The sequence below is a fragment of the Pseudophryne corroboree genome, chromosome 8 (genome assembly GCF_028390025.1).
Source record: "Pseudophryne corroboree isolate aPseCor3 chromosome 8, aPseCor3.hap2, whole genome shotgun sequence".
NCBI lineage: Eukaryota > Metazoa > Chordata > Amphibia > Anura > Myobatrachidae > Pseudophryne > Pseudophryne corroboree.
Genome location: NC_086451.1, coordinates 408,124,009 through 408,146,487, shown reverse-complemented (window position 1 = coordinate 408,146,487; position 22,479 = coordinate 408,124,009). Strand labels below are relative to the sequence as shown.

The 22,479-nt window shown below is 49.5% G+C and overlaps 1 protein-coding gene across 2 annotated transcripts in view; it reads right to left on the bottom strand.

Annotated features, from left to right (window-relative positions):
* HNRNPUL1 (heterogeneous nuclear ribonucleoprotein U like 1) overlaps nucleotides 1–22,479 on the bottom strand; it is a 94,844-nt gene that overhangs the window by 30,114 nt on the left and 42,251 nt on the right. The gene's annotated exons all lie outside the window — the stretch shown is intronic.

The following is a 22,479-nucleotide window of genomic DNA, read 5'->3' as shown; positions in this document are numbered from 1 at the left end:
GACCATCAGTAGCACCATCGGCTCCTGCCAGCATCTGCAATCCGAGAGCTACATCCAGAGACAATGTCACGATGGTCGCAGCCCTCTACCATGGGAGTGTTGTGCGTGTGATGCTTACTCAGACTGGCCGCTGGAACTCGTCTACTGGGTCCAGAAGGTCTGAGTCATGGGCTAGCTGTGCCTATAAAACGTTGGCAACACGCACCCATTTCGTAGAACAGCCCCAGGTGCTGCACCCATCCCCAAGACGCTACAGCATGTCAAACGTGCTGTAGCTAACAAGGGACCACAAGGAATACTGCAGGAATCATTCTGCACAGGGGTAGAACAGGTCCTGCACATATGCAGTCCCTCACCATCGGACTGTAGATAAACCATCGTGTATACGTACAAATCAGAATCAAGCCCTTTGTCCCTTGTGTAAGTTGAACCACTAGGTGGCTGCTAATTAGAACCTGTACGAAGATGAAGAGCTATGACGGGCGCTATAGGAGTTTGCAGCACTGAGATAGACTTCTGCAGGATAAACACGTTACAGGGTCTCCTGGTGTGCTACAAGGACACTGAAGACTACATGCAAGCCATAATGGGAACCAAGATTCCAATGTGCAAGACCTAGTTGTCACTCACCATCTCATATGCAGAATGTGATGTGTCTGGATGATGCAGAACCTTACTATAAATGGGGTGTAGTATGGTATGCCGGCGGTCGGGCTCCCGGCGACCAGCATCCCGACCGCCGGGAGCCCAACCGCCGGCATACCGACAGTGTGGCGAGCGCAAATGAGCCCCTTGCGGGCTTGCTGCGCTCACCACGCTATTTTATTCTCCCTCGAGGGGGGTCGTGGACCCCCACGAGGGAGAATAAGTGTCGGTATTCCGGCGCCGGTATACTGTGTGCCGGGATCCCGACAGCCGGCATACTGAAGACCACCCCTATAAATGGGACGTCTCCATCCTAAAAGCCCTGCTGTTCACTGCATCCACTGTCTTGGTCTCTCCTGTGAGGTGCACTCTCCCTTGAGAAGCTATGTACAGTATTGGTCCCTACGCCCTGTATATGCAGACCTCCTAAGTCTACAGGATTACCATTGTGTGAGCAAGCCAGGGTAGCACATTATAGTGGAAATAATAAGAATTTACTTACCGATAATTCTATTTCTCGTAGTCCGTAGTGGATGCTGGGGACTCCGTAAGGACCATGGGGAATAGCGGCTCCGCAGGAGACTGGGCACAAAAGTAAAGCTTTAGAACTACCTGGTGTGCACTGGCTCCTCCCCCTATGACCCTCCTCCAAGCCTCAGTTAGGATACTGTGCCCGGACGAGCGTACACAATAAGGAAGGATTTTGAATCCCGGGTAAGACTCGTACCAGCCACACCAATCACACTATATAACTTGTGATCTAAACCCAGTTAACAGCATGATAACAGAGGAGCCTCTAGAAAAGATGGCTCACTACAGCAATAACCCGATTTTTTGGTAACAATAACTATGTACCAGTATTGCAGACAATCCGCACTTGGGATGGGCGCCCAGCATCCACTACGGACTACGAGAAATAGAATTATCGGTAAGTAAATTCTTATTTTCTCTAACGTCCTAGTGGATGCTGGGGACTCCGTAAGGACCATGGGGATTATACCAAAGCTCCCAAACGGGCGGGAGAGTGCGGATGACTCTGCAGCACCAAATGAAAGAACTCCAGGTCCTCCTCAGCCAGGGTATCAAATTTGTAGAATTTTACAAACGTATTTGCTCCTGACCAAGTAGCTGCTCGGCAAAGTTGCAAAGCAGAGACCCCTCGGGCAGCCGCCCAAGATGAGCCCACCTTCCTTGTGGAATGGGCTTTTACAGATTTTGTCTGTGGCAGGCCTGCCACAGAATGTGCAAGCTGAATTGTACTACAAATCCAACGAGCAATAGTCTGCTTAGAAGCAGGAGCACCCAGCTTGTTGGGTGCATACAGAATAAACAACGAGTCAGATTTTCTGACTCCAGCCGTCCTGGAAACCTATATTTCCAGGGCCCTGACAACGTCTAGCAACTTGGAGTCCTCCAAGTCCCTAGTAGCCGCAGGCACAATAGGTTGATTCAGGTGAAACGCTGAAAACCACCTTAGGGAGAAACTGAGGACAAGTCCTCAATTCTGCCCTGTCCGAATGGAAAATCAGATGAGAGCTTTTACAGGATAAAGCCGCCAATTCTGACACGCACCTGGCCCAGGACAGGGCCAACAGCATGACCACTTTCCATGTGAGATATTTTAACTCCACATATTTAAGTGGTTCAAACCAATGTGACTTTTGGAACCCAAAAACTACATTTAGATCCCAATGTGCCACTGGAGGCACAAGAGGCGGCTGTATATGCAGTACTCCTTTCACAAACGTCTGAACTTCAGGGACTGAAGCTAGTTCTTTTTGGAAGAAAATTGACAGGGCCGAAACTTGAACCTTAATGGACCCCCATTTCAGGCCCATAGACACTCCTGTTTGCAGGAAATGTAGGAATCGACCTAGTTGAAAATTCCTCCGTCGGGGCCTTACTGGCCTCGCACCACGCAACATATTTTCGCCAAATGCGGTGATAATGTTTTGCGGTTATATCTTTCCTGGCTTTGATCAGGATAGGAATGACTTCATTCGGAATGCCTTTCTCCTTCATGATCCGGCGTTCAACCGCCATGCCGTCAAACGCAGCCGCGGTAAGTCTTGGAACAGACAGGGTCCTTGCTGGAGCAGGTCCCTTCTTAGAGGTAGAGGCCCCGGATCCTCCGTGAGCATCTCTTGAAGTTCCGGTTACCAAGTCCTTCTTGGCCCATCCGGAGCCACGAATATAGTACTTACTCCTCTCCATCTTATAATTCTCAGAACCTTGGGTATGAGAGGCAGAGGAGGGAACACATACACTGACTGGTACACCCACTGTGTTACCAGAGCGTTTACAGCTATTGCCTGAGGGTCCCTTGACCTGGCGCAATACTTGTCGAGTTTTATAAACATGTGGAAAACTTCTGGGTGAAGTCCCCACTCTCCCGGGTGGAGGTCGTGTCTGCTGAGGAAGTCTGCTTCCCAGTTGTCCACTCCCGGAATGAATACTGCTGACAGTGCTATCACATGATTTTCCGCCCAGCGAAGAATCGTTGCAGCTTCTGCCATTGCCCTTTTGCTTCTTGTGCCACCCTGTCTGTTTACGTGGGTGACTGCCGTGATGTTGTCCGAATGGATCAACTCCGAGTGACCTTGAAGCAGAGGTCTTGCTGAGCTTAGAGCATTGTAAATGGCCCTTAGCTTCAGGATATTTATGTGAAGTGATGTCTCCAGGCTTGACCATAAGCTCTGGAAATTCCTTCCCTGTGTGACTGCTCCCCAGCCTCGCAGGCTGGCATCCGTGATCACCAGGACCCAGTCCTGAATGTGCGGCCCTCTAGAAGATGAGCACTCTGCAACCACCACAGGAGAGACACCCTTGTGCTTGGTGACAGGGTTATCCGCTGATGCATCTGAAGATGCGACCCGGACCATTTGTCCAGCAGGTCCCACTGGAAAGTTCTTGCGTGGAATCTGCCGAATGGGATTGCTTCGTAGGAAGCCACCATTTTCCCCAGAACCATTTCATTGATGTACTGAGACTTGGCTCGGTTATAGGAGGTTCCCGACTAGCTCGGATAACTCCCTGACTTTCTCCTCCGGGAGAAACACCTTTTTCTGGACTGTGTCCAGGATCATCCCTAAGAACAGAAGACGAGTCGTCGGAATCAGCTGCGATTTTGGAATATTGAGAATCCAATCGTGCTGCCGCAACACTACCTGAGATAGTGCTACACCGACCTCCAACTGTTCCCTGGATCTTACCCTTATCAGGGAATCGCCCAAGTAAGGGATAACTAAAATTCCCTTCCTTCGAAGGAGTATCATCATTTCGGCCATTACCTTGGTAAAGACCCGGGGTGCCGTGGACCATCCCTACGGCAGCGTCTGAAACTGATAGTGACAGTTCTGTACCATAAACCTGAGGTACCCTTGGTGAGAAGGGTAAATTTTAACATGAAGGTAAGCATCCTTGATGTCCCGAGACCTCATGTAGTCCCCTTCTTCCAGGTTCGCAATCACTGCTCTGAGTGACTCAATCTTGAATTTGAACCTCCGTATGTAAGTGTTCAAAGATTTTAGATTTAGAATCGGTCTCACCGAGCCGTCCGGCTTCGGTACCACAACAGTGTGGAATAATACCCCGTTCCCTGTTGCAGGAGGGGTACCTTGATTATCACCTGCTGGGAATACAGCTTGTGAATGGCTTCCAAAACTGCCTCCCTGTCAGAAGGAGACATCGTTAAAGCCGACTTTAGGAAACGGCGAGGGGGAGACGTCTCGAATTCCAATTTGTACCCCTGAGATATCACCTGAAGGATCCAGGGGTCTACTTGCGAGTAAGCCCACTGCGCGCTGAAATTCATTGAGACGGGTCCCCACCGTGCCTGATTCTGCTTGTAAAGCCCCAGCGTCATACTGAGGGCTTGGCAGAGGCGGGAGAGGGTTTCTGTTCCTGGGAACTGGCTGATTTCTGCAGCCTATTTCCTCTCCCTCTGTCACGGGGCAGAAATGAGGAACCTTTTGCCCGCTTGCCTACGAAAAGACTGCGCCTGATAATACGGCGTCTTCTTATGTTGAGAGGCGACCTGGGGTACAAACGTGGATTTCCCAGCTGTTGCCGTGGCCACCAGGTCTGAAAAGACCGACCCCAAATAACTCCTCCCCTTAATAAGGCAATACTTCCAAATGCCGTTTTGGAATCCGCCTCACCTGACCACTGTCGTGTCCATAACCCTCTACTGGCAGAAATGGACAACGCACTTAGACTTGATGCCAGTCGGCAAATATTCCGCTGTGCATCACGCATATATAGAAATGCATCTTTTAAATGCTCTATAGGCAAAAATATACTGTCCCTATCTAGGGTATCAATATTTTCAGTCAGGGAATCCGACCACGCCAACCCAGCACTGCACATCCAGGCTGAGGCGATTGCTGGTCGCAGTATAACACCAGTATGTGTGTAAATACATTTTAGGATACCCTCCTGCTTTCTATCAGCAGGATCCTTAAGGGCGGCCATATCAGGAGAGGGTAGAGCCCTTGTTCTTACAAGCGTGTGAGCGCTTTATCCACCCTAGGGGGTGTTTCCCAACGCACCCTAACCTCTGGCGGGAAAGGATATAATGCCAATAACATTTTAGAAATTATCAGTTGTTATCGGGGGAAACCCACGCATCATCACACCCCTCATTTAATTTCTCAGATTCAGGAAAACTACAGGTAGTTTTTCCTCACCGAACATAATACCCCTTTTTGGTGGTACTCGTATTATCAGAAATGTGTAAAACATTTTATTGCCTCAATCATGTAACGTGTGGCCCTACTGGAAGTCACATTTGTCTCTTCACCGTCGACACTGGAGTCAGTATCCGTGTCGGCGTCTATATCTGCCATCTGAGGTAACGGGCGCTTTAGAGCCCCTGACGGCCTATGAGACGTCTGGACAGGCACAAGCTGAGTAGCCGGCTGTCTCATGTCAACCACTGTCTTTTATACAGAGCTGACACTGTCACGTAATTCCTTCCAACAGTTCATCCACTCAGGTGTCGACCCCCTAGGGGGTGACATCACTATTACAGGCAATCTGCTCCGTCTCCACATCATTTTTCTCCTCATACATGTCGACACAAACGTACCGACACACAGCACACACACAGGGAAATGCTCTGATAGAGGACAGGACCCCACTAGCCCTTTGGGGAGACAGAGGGAGAGTTTGCCAGCACACACCAAAGCGCTATATATATATATATATATATATATATATATATATATATATATATATATATATATATATATATATATATATATATATATATATATATATATATATATATATATATATATATATATATAGATAACCTTATATAAGTGTTTTTCCCCTTATAGCTGCTGTAATTTTTAATACTGCGCGTAATTAGTGCCCCCCTCTCTTTTTTAACCCTTTCTGTAGTGTAGTGACTGCAGGGGAGAGCCAGGGAGCTTCCCTCCAACGGAGCTGTGAGGGAAAATGGCGCCAGTGTGCTGAGGAGATATGGCCGCCGTTTTTTTGTGTATTTTGGCAGGGGTTAAATTCATCCATATAGCCCAGGAGCTATATGTGATGCATTTTTTGCCATCCAAGGTGTTTTTATTGCTGCTCAGGGCGCCCCCCCCCCAGTGCCCTGCACCCTCAGTGACCGGAGTGTGAAGTGTGCTGAGAGCAATGGCGCACAGCTGCAGTGCTGTGCGCTACCTTGTTGAAGACAGGACGTCTTCTGCCGCCGATTTTCCGGACCTCTTCTGTCTTCTGGCTCTGTAAGGGGGCAGGCGGCGCGGCTCTGGGACCTATCCATGGCTGGGCCTGTGATCGGTCCCTCTGGAGCTAATGTCCAGTAGCCTAAGAAGCCCAATCCACTCTGCACGCAGGCGAGTTCGCTTCTTCTCCCCTTAGTCCCTCGATGCAGTGAGCCTGTTGCCAGCAGGTCTCACTGAACATAAAAAAATAAGAATTTACTTACCGATAATTCTATTTCTCGTAGTCCGTAGTGGATGCTGGGAACTCCGTAAGGACCATGGGGAATAGCGGCTCCGCAGGAGACAGGGCACAAAATAAAAGCTTAAGGATCAGGTGGTGTGCACTGGCTCCTCCCCCTATGACCCTCCTCCAAGCCTCAGTTAGGATACTGTGCCCGGACGAGCGTACACAATAAGGAAGGATATTGAATCCCGGGTAAGACTCATACCAGCCACACCAATCACACCGTACAACCTGTGATCTGAACCCAGTTAACAGCATGATAACAAAGGAGCCTCTGAAAAGATGGCTCACAACAATAATAACCCGATTTTTGTAACAATAACTATGTACAAGTATTGCAGACAATCCGCACTTGGGATGGGCGCCCAGCATCCACTACGGACTACGAGAAATAGAATTATCGGTAAGTAAATTCTTATTTTCTCTGACGTCCTAGTGGATGCTGGGAACTCCGTAAGGACCATGGGGATTATACCAAAGCTCCCAAACGGGCGGGAGAGTGCGGATGACTCTGCAGCACCGAATGAGAGAACTCCAGGTCCTCCTCAGCCAGGGTATCAAATTTGTAGAATTTAGCAAACGTGTTTGCCCCTGACCAAGTAGCTGCTCGGCAAAGTTGTAAAGCCGAGACCCCTCGGGCAGCCGCCCAAGATGAGCCCACTTTCCTTGTGGAATGGGCTTTTACTGATTTTGGCTGTGGCAATCCTGCCACAGAATGTGCAAGCTGAATTGTACTACAAATCCAACGAGCAATCGTCTGCTTAGAAGCAGGAGCACCCAGTTTGTTAGGTGCATACAGGATAAACAGCGAGTCAGATTTTCTGACTCCAGCCGTCCTGGAAACATATTTTCAAGGCCCTGACAACGTCAAGCAACTTAGAGTCCTCTAAGTCCCTGGTAGCCGCAGGTACCACAATAGGTTGGTTCATGTGAAATGCAGAAACCACCTTAGGTAGAAATTGAGGACGAGTCCTCAATTCCGCCCTGTCAGAATGAAAAATTAAGTAAGGGCTTTTATATGATAAAGCCGCCAATTCTGACACACGCCTGGCTGAAGCCAAGGCTAACAGCATCGACACCTTCCATGTTAGATATTTTAAGTCCACAGTGGAAAGTGGTTCAAACCAATGTGACTTTAGAAAACTCAACACCACATTGAGATCCCAAGGTGCCACTGGAGGCACAAAAGGAGGCTGTATGTGCAGCACCCCTTTTACAAATGTCTGAACTTCAGGTACTGAAGCCAGTTCTTTTTGGAAGAAAATCGACAGGGCCGAAATTTGAACCTTAATGGTCCCTAATTTTAGGCCCATAGACAGTCCTGTTTGCAGGAAATGAAGGAAACGACCCAGTTGAAATTCCTCTGTAGGGGCCCTCTTGGCCTCACACCACGCAACATATTTACGCCAATGCGGTGATAATGTTTTGCGGTTACGTCCTTCCTGGCTTTGACCAGAGTAGGAATGACTTCTTCTGGAATGCCTTTTTCCCTCAGGATCCGGCGTTCAACCTCCATGCTGTCAAACGCAGCCGCGGTAAGTCTTGAAACAGACAAGGCCCCTGTAGTAGCAGGTCCTGTCTTAGAGGTAGAGGCCACGGTTCATCCGTGAGCATCTCTTGAAGTTCCGGGTACCAAGTCCTTCTTGGCCAATCCGGGACCACGAGTATAGTTCTTACTCCTCTCTTTCTTATGATTCTCAGTACTTTTGGTATGAGAGGCAGAGGAGGGAACACATACACTGGCTGGTACACCCACGGCGTTACCAGAGCGTCCACTGTTATTGCCTGAGGGTCCCTTGACCTGGCGCAATATCTGTCCAGTTTTTTGTTTAGACGTGACGCCATCATGTCCACCTTTGGTTTTTCCCAACGGTTTACAATCAGGTGGAAGACTTCTGGGTGAAGTCCCCACTCTCCCGGGTGAAGGTCGTGTCTGCTGAGGAAGTCTGCTTCCCAGTTGTCCACTCCCGGAATGAACACTGCTGACAGTGCTATCACATGATTTTCCGCCCAGCGAAGAATCCTTGCAACTTCTGCCATTGCCCTCCTGCTTCTCGTGCCGCCCTGTCTGTTTACGTGGGCGACTGACGTGATGTTGTCCGATTGGATCAACACCGCCTGACCCTGAAGCAGAGGTTTTGCTTGACTTAGGGCATTGTAAATGGCCCTTAGTTCCAGAATGTTTATATGAAGAGATGTTTCCATGCTTGACCACAAGCCCTGGAAATTCCTTCCCTGTGTGACTGCTCCACAGCCTCTCAGGCTGGCATCCGTGGTTACCAGGATCCAATCCTGAATGCCAAATCTGCGGCCCTCTAGTAGATGAGCACTCTGCAGCCACCACAGGAGAGACACCCTTGTCCTTGGCGACAGGGTTATCCGCTGATGCATCTGCAGATGCGATCCGGACCATTTGTCCAGTAGATCCCACTGAAATGTTCTTGCATGGAATCTTCCGAATGGAATCGCTTCGTAAGAAGCCACCATTTTTCCCAGGACCCTCGTGCACTGATGCACTGAGACCTGGCCTGGTTTTAGGAGGTTCCTGACTAGCTCGGATAACTCCCTGGCCTTCTCCTCCGGGAGAAACACCTTCTTCTGGACTGTGTCCAGAATCATTCCTAGGAACAGTAGACGTGTCGTTGGAATCAGCTGCGATTTTGGAATATTTAGAATCCACCCGTGCTGACGTAACACTACCTGAGATAGTGCTACTCCGACTTCTAACTGTTCCCTGGATCTTGCCCTTATCAGGAGATCGTCCAAGTAAGGGATAATTGAAATGCCTTTTCTTCGTAGAAGAATCATCATTTCGGCCATTACCTTGGTAAAGACCCGAGGTGCCGTGGACAATCCAAACGGCAGCGTCTGAAACTGATAATGACAGTTTTGTACTACAAACCTGAGGTACCCTTGGTGAGAAGGGTATATTGGGACGTGGAGATAAGCATCTTTGATGTCCAGAGACACCATATAGTCCCCTTCTTCCAGGTTCGCTATCACTGCTCTGAGTGACTCCATCTTGAATTTGAACCTTTTTATGTAAGTGTTCAAGGATTTCAGATTTAAAATTGGTCTCACCGAGCCGTCCGGCTTCGGTACCACAAACAGCGTGGAATAATACCCCTTCCCTTGTTGCAGGAGGGGTACCTTGATTATCACCTGCTGGGAATACAGCTTGTGAATGGCTTCCAAAACTGCCTCCCTGTCGGAGGGAGACTTTGGTAAAGCAGACTTCAGGAACCGACGAGGGGGAAACGACTCGAATTCCAGTTTGTACCCTTGCGATACTACCTGTAGAATCCAGGGATCCACTTGCGAGTGAGCCCACTGCGCGTTGAAATTCTTGAGACGGGCCCCCACCATATCTGAGTCTGCTTGTAAATCCCCAGCGTCATGCTGAAGACTTGGCAGAAGCAGGGGAGGGCTTCTGCTCCTGTGAAGCGGCTGCATGGTGCAGTCTTTTTCCTCTTCCTCTGCCCCGGGGCAGAAAAGAGTGGCCTTTTGCTCGCTTGTACTTATGGGAACGAAAGGACTGAGTTTGAAAAGACTGTGTCTTTTTCTGCTGATGTGGAGTGACCTGGGGTAAAAAGGTGGATTTTCCAGCTGTTGCCACCAGGTCCGATAGACCAGCCCCAAATAACTCCTCCCCTTTATACGGCAATACTTCCATGTGCCGTTTGGAATCCGCATCCCCTGACCACTGTCGCGTCCATAACGCTCTTCTGGCAGAGATGGACATAGCACTTACTCTTGATGCCAGGGTGCAAATATCCCTCTGTGCATCACGCATATATAGTAATGCATCCTTTAAATGTTCTATAGTTAACAAAATATTGTCCCTATCCAGGGTATCAATATTCTCAGTCAGGGAATCCGACCATGCGACTCCAGCACTGCACATCCAGGCTGAGGCGATTGCTGGTCGCAGTATAACACCAGTATGTGTGTATATACTTTTTAGGATATTTTCCAGCCTTCTATCAGCTGGTTCTTTGAGGGTGGCCGTATCAGGAGACGGTAACGCTACTTGTTTAGATAAACGTGTGAGCGCCTTATCTACCCTAGGGGGTGTTTCCCAACGCACCCTAACCTCTGGCGGGAAGGGATATAATGCTAATAATTTTTTAGAAATTAGCTGTTTTTTATTGGGGGAAACCCACGCTTTTTCACACACCTCATTTATTTCCTCTGATTCAGGATAAACTATTGGTAGTTTTTTCTCACCCCACATAATACCCTTCTTTGTGGTACTTGTAGTGTCAGAAAGGTTCAATGCCTCTTTCATTGCCGTGATCATGTAACGTGTGGCCCTACTGGACATTACGTTTGTCTCGTCACCGTCGACACTAGACTCAGTATCTGTGTCAGGGTCTGTGTCGACCCACTGAGGTAACGGGCGTTTTAGCGCCCCTGACGGTGTCTGAGACGCCTGGACAGGCACTAATTGATTTGCCGGCTGTCTCATGTCGTCAACAGTTTTTTGCAAATTGCTGACATTATCACTTAATTGTTTAAATACAATCATCCAGTCAGGTGTCGACTCCCTAGGGGGTGACATCACCAACACAGGCAACTGCTCCGCCTCCACATCATTTTCCTCCTCATACATGTCGACACACGCGTACCGACACAGCACACACACCGGGAATGCTCTGATAGAGGACAGGACCCCACTTAGCCCTTTGGAGAGACAGAGGGAGAGTCTGCCAGCACACACCCAGCGCTATATATATATATATATATATATATATATATATATATATATATATATATATATATATATATATATATATATATATATATATATATATATATATATATACATATATATATATACACACACATACAGGGATAACCTTATATAAGTGTTATTCCCTTATAGCTGCTGTTATTATCGTTATTTGCTGCCAAAAATGCCCCCCCCCTTCTCTTTTTTACCCTGATTCTGAAGCAGGACTGCAGGGGAGAGTCAGGGAGCCGTCCTTCCAGCGGAGCTGTGAGGGAAAATGGCGCTTGTGTGCTGAGGAGATAGGCTCCGCCCCTTCACGGCGTCCTTATCTCCCGCTTTTTTGTGTAAAAATGGCAGGGGATTAAATACATCCATATAGCCCAGGAGCTATATGTGATGTATTCTTTTTGCCACCTAAGGTATATTGTTATATTGCGTCTCAGGGCGCTCTCCCCCAGCGCCCTGCACCCTCAGTGACCGGAGTGTGAAGTGTGCTGAGAGCAATGGCGCACAGCTGCGGTGCTGTGCGCTACCTTAGACTGAAGACAGGATGTCTTCTGCCGCCGATTTCACCGGACCTCTTCGTCTCTTCTGGCTCTGTAAGGGGGACGGCGGCGCGGCTCCGGTGACCCATCCAGGCTGAACCTGTGATCGTCCCTCTGGAGCTAATGTCCAGTAGCCTAAGAAACCCGATCCACTCTGCACTCAGGTGAGTCCGTTTCTTCTCCCCTTAGTCCCACGATGCAGTGAGCCTGTTGCCAGCAGGACTCACTGAAAATAAAAAAACCTAAACTAAACTTTTATTCTAAGCAGCTCAGGAGAGCCACCTAGATTGCACCCTTCTCGGCCGGGCACAAAAATCTAACTGAGGCTTGGAGGAGGGTCATAGGGGGAGGAGCCAGTGCACACCACCTGATCCTTAAGCTTTTATTTTGTGCCCTGTCTCCTGCGGAGCCGCTATTCCCCATGGTCCTTACGGAGTTCCCAGCATCCACTAGGACGTCAGAGAAACCTAAAACTAAAACTTTTCACTAAGCAGCTCAGGAGAGCCACCTAGTGTGCACCCCTCTCGTTCGGGCACAAAAATCTAACTGAGGCTTGGAGGAGGGTCATAGGGGGAGGAGCCAGTGCACACCAGGTAGTTCTAAAGCTTTACTTTTGTGCCCAGTCTCCTGCGGAGCCGCTATTCCCCATGGTCCTTACGGAGTCCCCAGCATCCACTTAGGACGTTAGAGAAAATAGGATTTTAATTACCTAGCGGTAAGTCCTTTTCTCGTAGTCTGTAGAGGATGCTGGGGTCCACAATAGTACCATGGGGTATAGACGGTCCACGAGGAGCCATTGGCACTTTAAGAGTTTGAGAGAGTGGGCTGGCTCCTCCCTCTATGCCCCTCCTACCAGACTCAGTCTAACAACTGTGCCCGAGGAGACGGACATCTTCGAGAGAAGGATTATACACAGATAGTGGCGAGATTCATACCAGCTTACACATACAAGGCACATCAAGCTAACGAGCTTGAAAAAAATAGGATTTTGGTACTTACCAGGTAAATCCTTTTCTTTGAATCCATAGGGGGCACTGGAGTACTCTTGGGTTATGGACTGGGCGTAGCCGGAAATGGCACATATTTAAATAATAAGAATTTACTTACCGATAATTCTATTTCTCGTAGTCCGTAGTGGATGCTGGGAACTCCGTAAGGACCATGGGGAATAGCGGCTCAACAGGAGACTGGGCACAAAAGTAAAGCTTTAGGACTACCTGGTGTGCACTGGCTCCTCCCCCTATGACCCTCCTCCAAGCCTCAGTTAGGATACTGTGCCCAGACGAGCGTACACAATAAGGAAGGATTCATGAATCCCGGGTAAGACTCATACCAGCCACACCAATCACACCGTACAACCTGTGATATGAACCCAGTTAACAGCATGATAACAGAGGAGCCTCTGGAAAGATGGCTCACAACAACAATAACCCGATTTAGTTAACAATAACTATGTACAAGTATTGCAGACAATCCGCACTTGGGATGGGCGCCCAGCATCCACTACGGACTACGAGAAATAGAATTATCGGTAAGTAAATTCTTATTTTCTCTGACGTCCTAGTGGATGCTGGGAACTCCGTAAGGACCATGGGGATTATACCAAAGCTCCCAAACGGGCGGGAGAGTGCGGATGACTCTGCAGCACCAAATGAGAGAACTCCAGGTCCTCCTCAGCCAGGGTATCAAATTTGAAGAATTTAGCAAACGTTATTTGCCCCTGACCAAGTAGCTGCTCGGCAAAGTTGTAGAGCCGAGACCCCTCGGGCAGCCGCCCAAGAAGAGCCCACTTTCCTCGTGGAATGGGCTTTTACAGATTTTGGCTGTGGCAGGCCTGCCACAGAATGTGCAAGCTGAATTGTACTACAAATCCAACGAGCAATAGTCTGCTTAGAAGCAGGAGGACCCAGCTTGTTGGGTGCATACAGGATAAACAGCGAGTCAGATTTTCTGACTCCAGCCGTCCTGGAAACATATTTTCAGGGCCCTGACTACGTCCAGCAACTTCCAAGTCCCTAGTAGCCGCAGGTACCACAATAGGCTGGTTCAGGTGAAACGCTGAAACCACCTTAGGGAGAAATTGAGGACGAGTCCTCAATTCTGCCCTGTCCGTATGAAAAATCAGGTAAGGGCTTTTACAGGATAAAGCCGCCAATTCTGAGACGCGCCTGGCCGAAGCCAAGGCCAACAACATGATCACTTTCCACGTGAGATATTTTAAATCCACAGATTTAAGCGGTTCAAACCAATGTGATTTTAGGAATCCCAAAACTACATTGAGATCCCAAGGTGCCACTGGAGGCACAAATGGAGGCTGTATATGCAGCACCCCCTTGACAAACGTCTGAACTTCAGGCACTGAAGCCAGTTCTTTCTGGAAGAAAATCGACAGGGCCGAAATCTGAACCTTTATGGATCCCAATTTGAGGCCCATAGACACTCCTGTTTGCAGGACATGTAGGAATCGACCCAGTTGAAATTCCTCCGTAGGGGGCTTCCTGGCCTCGCACCAAGCAACGTGTTTCCGCCAAATGCGGTGATAATGCTTTATGGTTACATCCTTCTTGGCTTTGATCAGGGTAGGGATGACTTCCTCCGGAATGCCTTTCTCTTTCAGGATCCGGCGTTCAACCGCCATGCCGTCAAACGCAGCCGCTGTAAGTCTTGGAACAGACAGGGTCCTTGCTGGAGCAGGTCCCTTCTTAGAGGTAGAGGCCATGGGTCCTCTGTGAGCATCTCTTGAAATTCCGGGTACCAAGTCCTTCTTGGCCAATCCGGAGCCACGAGTATAGTTCTCACTCCTCTCCGTCTTATAATTCTCAGTACCTTGGGTATGAGAGGCAGAGGAGGGAACACATACACTGACTGGTACACCCACGGTGTTACCAGAGCGTCCACAGCTATTGCTTGAGGGTCCCTTGACCTGGCGCAATACCTGTCCAGTTTTTTGTTGAGGCGGGACGCCATCATGTCCACCTTTGGTTTTTCCCAACGGTTTACAATCATGTGGAAGACTTCTGGGTGAAGTCCCCACTCTCCCGGGTGGAGGTCGTGCCTGCTGAGGAAGTCTGCTTCCCAGTTGTCCACTCCCGGAATGAACACTGCTGACAGTGCTATCACATGATTTTCCGCCCAGCGAAGAATCCTTGCAACTTCTGCCATTGCCCTCCCGCTTCTTGTGCCGCCCTGTCTGTTCACGTGGGCGACTGCCGTGATGTTGTCCGACTGGATCAGTATCGGCAGACCTTGAAGCAGAGGTCTTGCTTGGCTTAGAGCATTGTAAATGGCCCTCAACTCCAGAATATTTATGTGAAGTGATGTCTCCAGGCTTGACCACAAGCCCTGGAAATTTCTTCCCTGTGTGACTGCTCCCCAGCCTCGCAGGCTGGCATCTGTGGTCACCAGGATCCAGTCCTGAATGCCGAATCTGCGGCCCTCGAGAAGATGAGCACTCTGCAAACACCACAGGAGAGACACCCTTGTCCTTGGGGACAGGGTTATCCGCTGATGCATCTGAAGATGCGATCCGGATCATTTGTCCAGCAGGTCCCACTGGAATGTTCTTGCGTGGAATCTGCCGAATGGGATTGCTTCGTAGGAAGCCACCATTTTTCCCAGGACCCTTGTGCATTGATGCACTGATACTTGGCCTGGTTTTAGTAGGTTTCTGACTAGCTCGGATAACTCCCTGGCTCTCTCTTCCGGGAGAAACACCTTTTTCTGGACTGTGTCCAGGATCATTCCAAGGAATAGAAGACGTGTCGTCGGGATCAGCTGCGATTTTGGGATATTGAGAATCCAACAGTGCTGCCGCAGCACTACTTGAGATAGTGCTACCCCGACTACCAACTGTTCCCTGAATCTTGCCCTTATCAGGAGATCGTCCAAGTAAGGGATAATCAAAACTCCTTTCTTTCGAAGGAGTATCATCATTTCGGCCATTACTTTGGTAAAGACCCGGGGCGCCGTGGACAATCCAAACGGCAGCGTCTGAAACTGATAGTGGCAGTTCTGTACCACAAACCTGAGGTACCCTTAATGAGAAGGGTAAATTGGGACATGAAGGTAAGCATCCTTGATGTCCAGAGACACCATATAATCCCCTTCTTCCAGGTTCGCGATCACTGCTCTGAGTGACTCCATCTTGAATTTGAACCTCTGTATGTAAGTGTTCAAAGATTTTAGATTTAAAATAGGTCTCACCGAGCCGTCCGGCTTCGGTACCACAAACAGTGTGGAATAATACCCCTTTCCCTGTTGCAGGAGGGGTACCTTGATTATCACCCGCTGGGAATACAGCTTGTGAATGGCTTCCAATACCGCCTCCCTGTCGGAGGGAGATGTCGGTAAAGCAGACTTTAGGAAACGGCGAGGGGGAGACGTCTCGAATTCCAATTTGTACCCCTGAGATACCACCTGAAGGATCCAGGGGTCCACTTGTGAGTGAGCCCACTGTGCGCAGAAATTCTTGAGACGGGCCCCTACCGTACCCGAGTCCGCTTGTAAAGCCCCAGCGTCATGCTGAGGACTTGGCAGAAGCGGGAGAGGGCTTCTGTTCCTGGGAACTGGCTGTCTGCTGCAGCCTTTTTCCTCTTCCTCTGCCACGGGGCAGAAAAGAGGAGCCTTTTGCCCTCTTACCCTTATGGGGCCGAAAGGACTGCGCCTGATAATACGGCGTCTTCTTATGTTGAGAGGCTACCTGGGGTAAAAATGTGGATTTCCCAGCAGTCGCCGTGGCCACCAGGTCTGATAGACCTACCCCAAATAACTCCTGCCCTTTATAAGGTAATACTTCCATATGCCTTTTGGAATCCGCATCACCTGACCACTGTCGCGTCCATAACCCCCTTCTGGCAGAAAATAAGAATTTACTCACCGGTAATTCTGTTTCTCGTAGTCCGTAGTGGATGCTGGGAACTCCGTAAGGACCATGGGGAATAGCGGGCTCCGAAGGAGGCTGGGCACTCTAGAAAGATCTTAGACTACCTGGAGTGCACTGGCTCCTCCCACTATGACCCTCCTCCAAGCCTCAGTTAGGTACTGTGCCCGGACGAGCGTACACAATAAGGAAGGATTTTGAATCCCGGGTAAGACTCATACCAGCCACACCAATCACACCGAACAACTCGTGATATGAAACCCAGTTAACAGTATGAAACGATAGAGCCTCTCAACAGATGGCTCAACAATAACCCGATTTAGTTAACAATAACTATGTACAAGTATTGCAGATAGACCGCACTTGGGATGGGCGCCCAGCATCCACTACGGACTACGAGAAACAGAATTACCAGTGAGTAAATTCTTATTTTCTCTAACGTCCTAGTGGATGCTGGGAACTCCGTAAGGACCATGGGGATTATACCAAAGCTCCCAAACGGGCGGGAGAGTGCGGATGACTCTGCAGCACCGAATGAGAGAACTCCAGGTCCTCCTCAGCCAGGGTATCAAATTTATAGAATTTTGCAAACGTGTTTGCCCCTGACCAAGTAGCTGCTCGGCAAAGTTGTAAAGCCGAGACCCCTCGGGCAGCCGCCCAAGATGAGCCCACCTTCCTTGTGGAATGGGCATTGACAGATTTAGGCTGTGGCAGGCCTGCCACAGTATGTGCAAGCTGAATTGTACTACAAATCCAACGAGCAATAGTCTGCTTAGAAGCAGGAGCACCCAGCTTGTTGGGTGCATATAGGATAAACAGCGAGTCAGATTTTCTGACTCCAGCCGTCCTGGAAACATATTTTCAGGGCCCTGACAACGTCTAGCAACTTGGAGTCCTCCAAATCCTTAGTAGCCGCAGGCACCACAATAGGCTGGTTCAGGTGAAACGCTGACACCACCTTAGGGAGAAACTGGGGACGAGTCCTCAATTCTGCCCTATCCATAAGAAAAATCAGATAAGGGCTTTTACATGATAAAGCCGCCAATTCTGACACTCGCCTGGCTGATGCCAGGGCCAATAACATGACCACTTTCCACGTGAGATATTTCAGATCCACGGTTTTTAGTGGCTCAAACCAATGTGATTTCAAGAAATTCAACATCACGTTGAGATCCCACGGTGCCACAGGAGGCACAAATGGGGGCTGAATATGCAGCACTCCTTTCACAAATGTCTGAACTTCAGGTACTGAAGCTAGTTCCTTTTGAAAGAAAATCGACAGAGCCGAGATCTGTACTTGAATGGAGCCTAATTTTAGGCCCATATTCACTCCTGCTTGCAGGAAATGCAGAAATCGACCCAGTTGAAATTCCTCTGTTGGGGCCTTTTTGGCCTCGCACCATGCAACATATTTCCGCCATATGCGGTGATAATGTTTTGCCGTAACATCTTTCCTGGCTTTAATAAGCGTAGGAATGACTTCCTCCGGAATGCCCTTTTCCTTCAGGATCCGGCGTTCAACCGCCATGCCGTCAAACGCAGCCGCGGTAAGTCTTGGAACAGACAGGGGCCCTGCTGTAGCAGGTCCTGTCTGAGCGGCAGGGACCAAGGGTCCTCTGAGATCATCTCTTGAAGTTCCAGGTACCACGCTCTTCTTGGCCAATCCGGAACCACGAGAATTGTGTTTACTCCTCGCTTTCTTATTATTCTCAGTACCTTTGGTATGAGAGGTAGAGGAGGGAACACATACACTGACCGGTACACCCACGGTGTCACTAGGGCGTCCACCGCTATCGCCTGAGGGTCTCTTGACCTGGCGCAATACTTCTCTAGTTTTTTGTTTATGCGGGACGCCATCATGTCCACCTGTGGACGACCCCATTGATTTACAATCATTTGGAAGACTTCTGGATGAAGTCCCCACTCTCCCGGGTGGAGGTCGTGCCTGCTGAGAAAGTCTGCTTCCCAGTTGTCCACTCCCGGGATGAACACTGCTGACAGTGCTAGTACATGATTCTCCGCCCATCGGAGAATTTTTGTGGCTTCTGCCATCGCCGTCCTGCTTCTTGTGCCGCCCTGTCGATTCACATGGGCGACTGCCGTGATGTTGTCTGACTGGATCAGCACCGGCTGGTGTAGGAGCAGGGATTTTGCTTGACTTAGGGCATTGTAAATGGCCCTTAGTTCCAGAATATTTATGTGAAGGGCAGTCTCCTGACTTGACCATAGTCCCTGGAAATTTCTTCCCTTTGTGACTGCCCCCCAGCCTCGTAGGCTGGCATCCGTGGTCACCAGGACCCAGTCCTGTATGCCGAATCTGCGGCCCTCCAGAAGATGAGCACTGTTCAGCCACCACAGAAGAGACACCCTGGTTCGTGGAGACAGGGTTATTAAACGATGCATCTGAAGATGCGATCCGGACCACTTGTCCAACAGGTTCCACTGAAAGATTCTGGCATGGAACCTGCCGAATGGAATTGCTTCGTAGGAAGCTACCATCTTTCCCAGGACTCGCGTGCAGTGATGCACCGATACCTGTTTTGGTTTTAGGAGGTCTCTGACTAGAGAAGACAACTCCCTGGCTTTCTCCTCCGGGAGAAACACTTTTTTCTGGGCCGTGTCCAGAATCATTCCCAGGAACATTAGACGTGTCGTGGGGACCAGCTGTGACTTTGGGATATTCAGAATCCAACAGTGCTGGCTCAGCACTTCCTGAGATAGTGCTACTCCCACTAACAACTGTTCCTTGGATCGTGCCTTTATTAGGAGATCGTCCAAGTATGGGATAATTAAAACTCCCTTTTTTCGAAGGAGTATCATCATTTCCGCCATAACCTTGGTAAATACCCTCGGTGCCGTGGAGAGTCCAAACGGCAGCGTCTGGAATTGGTAATGGCAATCCTGTACCACAAATCTGAGGTACTCCTGGTGAGAATTGTAAATGGGGACATGTAGGTAAGCATCCTTGATGTCCAGGGATACCATGTAATCCCCCTCGTCCAGGCTTGCAATAACCGCCCTGAGCGATTCCATCTTGAACTTGAATTTTTTTATGTATGTGTTCAAGGACTTCAAATTTAGAATGGGTCTCACCGAACCGTCCGGTTTCGGTACCACAAATAGTGTGGAATAGTAACCCCGGCCTTGTTGAAGTAGGGGTACCTTGATTATCACCTGCTGGGAATACAGCTTGTGAATTGCCGCTAGCACTGCCTCCCTGTCTGAGGGAGCAATCGGCAAGGCGGATTTTAGGAAACGGCGGGGTGGAATCGCCTTGAATTCCAGCCTGTATCCTTGAGATACTATTTGAAGGATCCAGGGATCCACCTGTGAGCGAACCCACTGATCGCTGAAATTCCTGAGGCGGGCCCCCACCGTACCCGGCTCCGCTTGTGAAGCCCCACCGTCATGCGGCGGACTTGGAAGAGGAAGCGGGGGAGGACTTTTGTTCCTGGGAACCTGCTGTTTGCTGCAGCCTTTTTCCCCTGCCTCTGCCTCTTGACAGAAAAGACCCTCCTTTTCCCCGCTTATTTTTCTGGGATCGAAAGGACTGAACCTGATAAAATGGCGCCTTCTTAGGCTGCGAGGGGACATGGGGTAAAAATGCTGACTTCCCAGACGTTGCTGTGGAAACTAGGTCGGAGAGACCATCCCCAAATAATTCCTCCCCTTTATAAGGCAAAACTTCCATGTGCCTTTTGGAATCTGCATCTCCAGTCCACTGGCGAGTCCATAAGCATCTCCTAGCAGAGATAGATAGTGCACTTACTTTAGATGCCAGCCGGCAGATTTCCCTCTGTGCATCTCTCATGTATAAGACTGAGTCTTTTATATGGTCAATTGTTAACAGGATCGTGTCTCTGTCTAGTGTGTCAATATTTTCTGACAGGTTATCTGACCATGCAGCGGCAGCACTGCACATCCAAGCTGACGCAATTGCTGGTCTGAGTATAATGCCTGAGTGTGTATATACAGACTTCAGGATCGCCTCCTGCCTTCTATCAGCAGGTTCCTTAAGGGCGGCCGTATCCTGGGACGGTAGTGCCACCTTTTTTGACAAACGTGTGAGCGCTTTATCCACCCTCGGGGGTGTTTCCCAACGTAACCTATCCTCTGGCGGGAAAGGGAACGCCATTAGTAATTTCTTAGGAATCACCAATTTCTTATCAGGGGAAGCCCACGCTTCTTCACACACTTCATTTAATTCATCTGACGGGGGAAAAACTACAGGTAGTTTTTTCTCCCCAAACATAATACCCTTTTTTGTGGTACCTGGATGTAAATCAGAAATATTTAACACCTCTTTCATTGCCTCAATCATGCAGCGAATGGCCTTAACGGGCATTAAATTTAACTCATCGTCGTCGACACTGGCGTCAATATCCGTGTCGACATCTACTTGTGCCACCTGAGATAACGGGCGTTTTAGAGCCCCTGATGACTTTTGAGACCCTTGGACCGGCACGAGCTGAAGACTCGGCTGTCCCACAGTCGGCATGTCGGCAAATTTTTTATGTAAGGAGTCTATACGTGCACTCATTTCTTGCCATAATACCATCCACTCAGGTGTCTGCCCCGCAGGGGGTGACATCTCTGCTAAAGGCATCTGCTCCCCCTCCACATCATTATCCTCCTCAAACATGTCGACACAGCCGTACCGACACACTCCACACACACAGGGAATGCTCAAATAGAGGACAGAACCCACAAAAGCCCTTTGGGGGGACAGAGTAAGAGTATGCCAGCACACACCAGAGCGCTATATATATACAGGGACTAACTGAGTTATGTCCCTAATAGCTGCTTATACTGTATACAATGCCAATTTAGTGCCCCCCCTCTCTTTTTCCCTCTTACTGTATTGTAGAAATGCAGGGAAGAGCCAGGGAGCTTCCTTCCAGCCGAGCTGTGAGGGAAAAATGGCGCCAGTGTGCTGAGGAGATAGGCTCCGCCCCTTTTTCGCGGCCTATTCTCCCGCTTATTTTGGGATTCTGGCAGGGGTATTTACCTCATATATAGCCCCAGGGGCTATATATTGAGGTATTTTAGCCAGCCAAGGTGTTTTTATTGCTGCCTCAGAGCGCCCCCCCCCCCCCAGCGCTCTGCACCCTCAGTGACCGGAGTGTGAAGTGTGTATGAGGAGCAATGGCGCACAGCTGCAGTGCTGTGCGCTACCTTGGTGAAGACAGGACGTCTTCATGCCGCCGATTTTCCGGACCATCTTCCTGCTTCTGGCTCTGTAAGGGGGACGGCGGCGCGGCTCCGGGACCGAACATCAAGGCTGGGCCTGCGGTCGATCCCTCTGGAGCTAATGGTGTCCAGTAGCCTAAGAAGCCCAATCCGGCTGCAAGCAGGCGAGTTCGCTTCTTCTCCCCTTAGTCCCTCGCTGCAGTGAGCCTGTTGCCAGCAGGTCTCACTGAAAAAAAACAAATTCTAAGACTATAACTTTCTAAGAGCTCAGGAGAGCCCCTAGTGTGCATCCAACCTCGGCCGGGCACGAAATCTAACTGAGGCTTGGAGGAGGGTCATAGTGGGAGGAGCCAGTGCACTCCAGGTAGTCTAAGATCTTTCTAGAGTGCCCAGCCTCCTTCGGAGCCCGCTATTCCCCATGGTCCTTACGGAGTTCCCAGCATCCACTAGGACGTTAGAGAAATGGGCAGCGCACTTACTCTTGATGCCAGTCGGCAAATATCCCTCTGTGCATC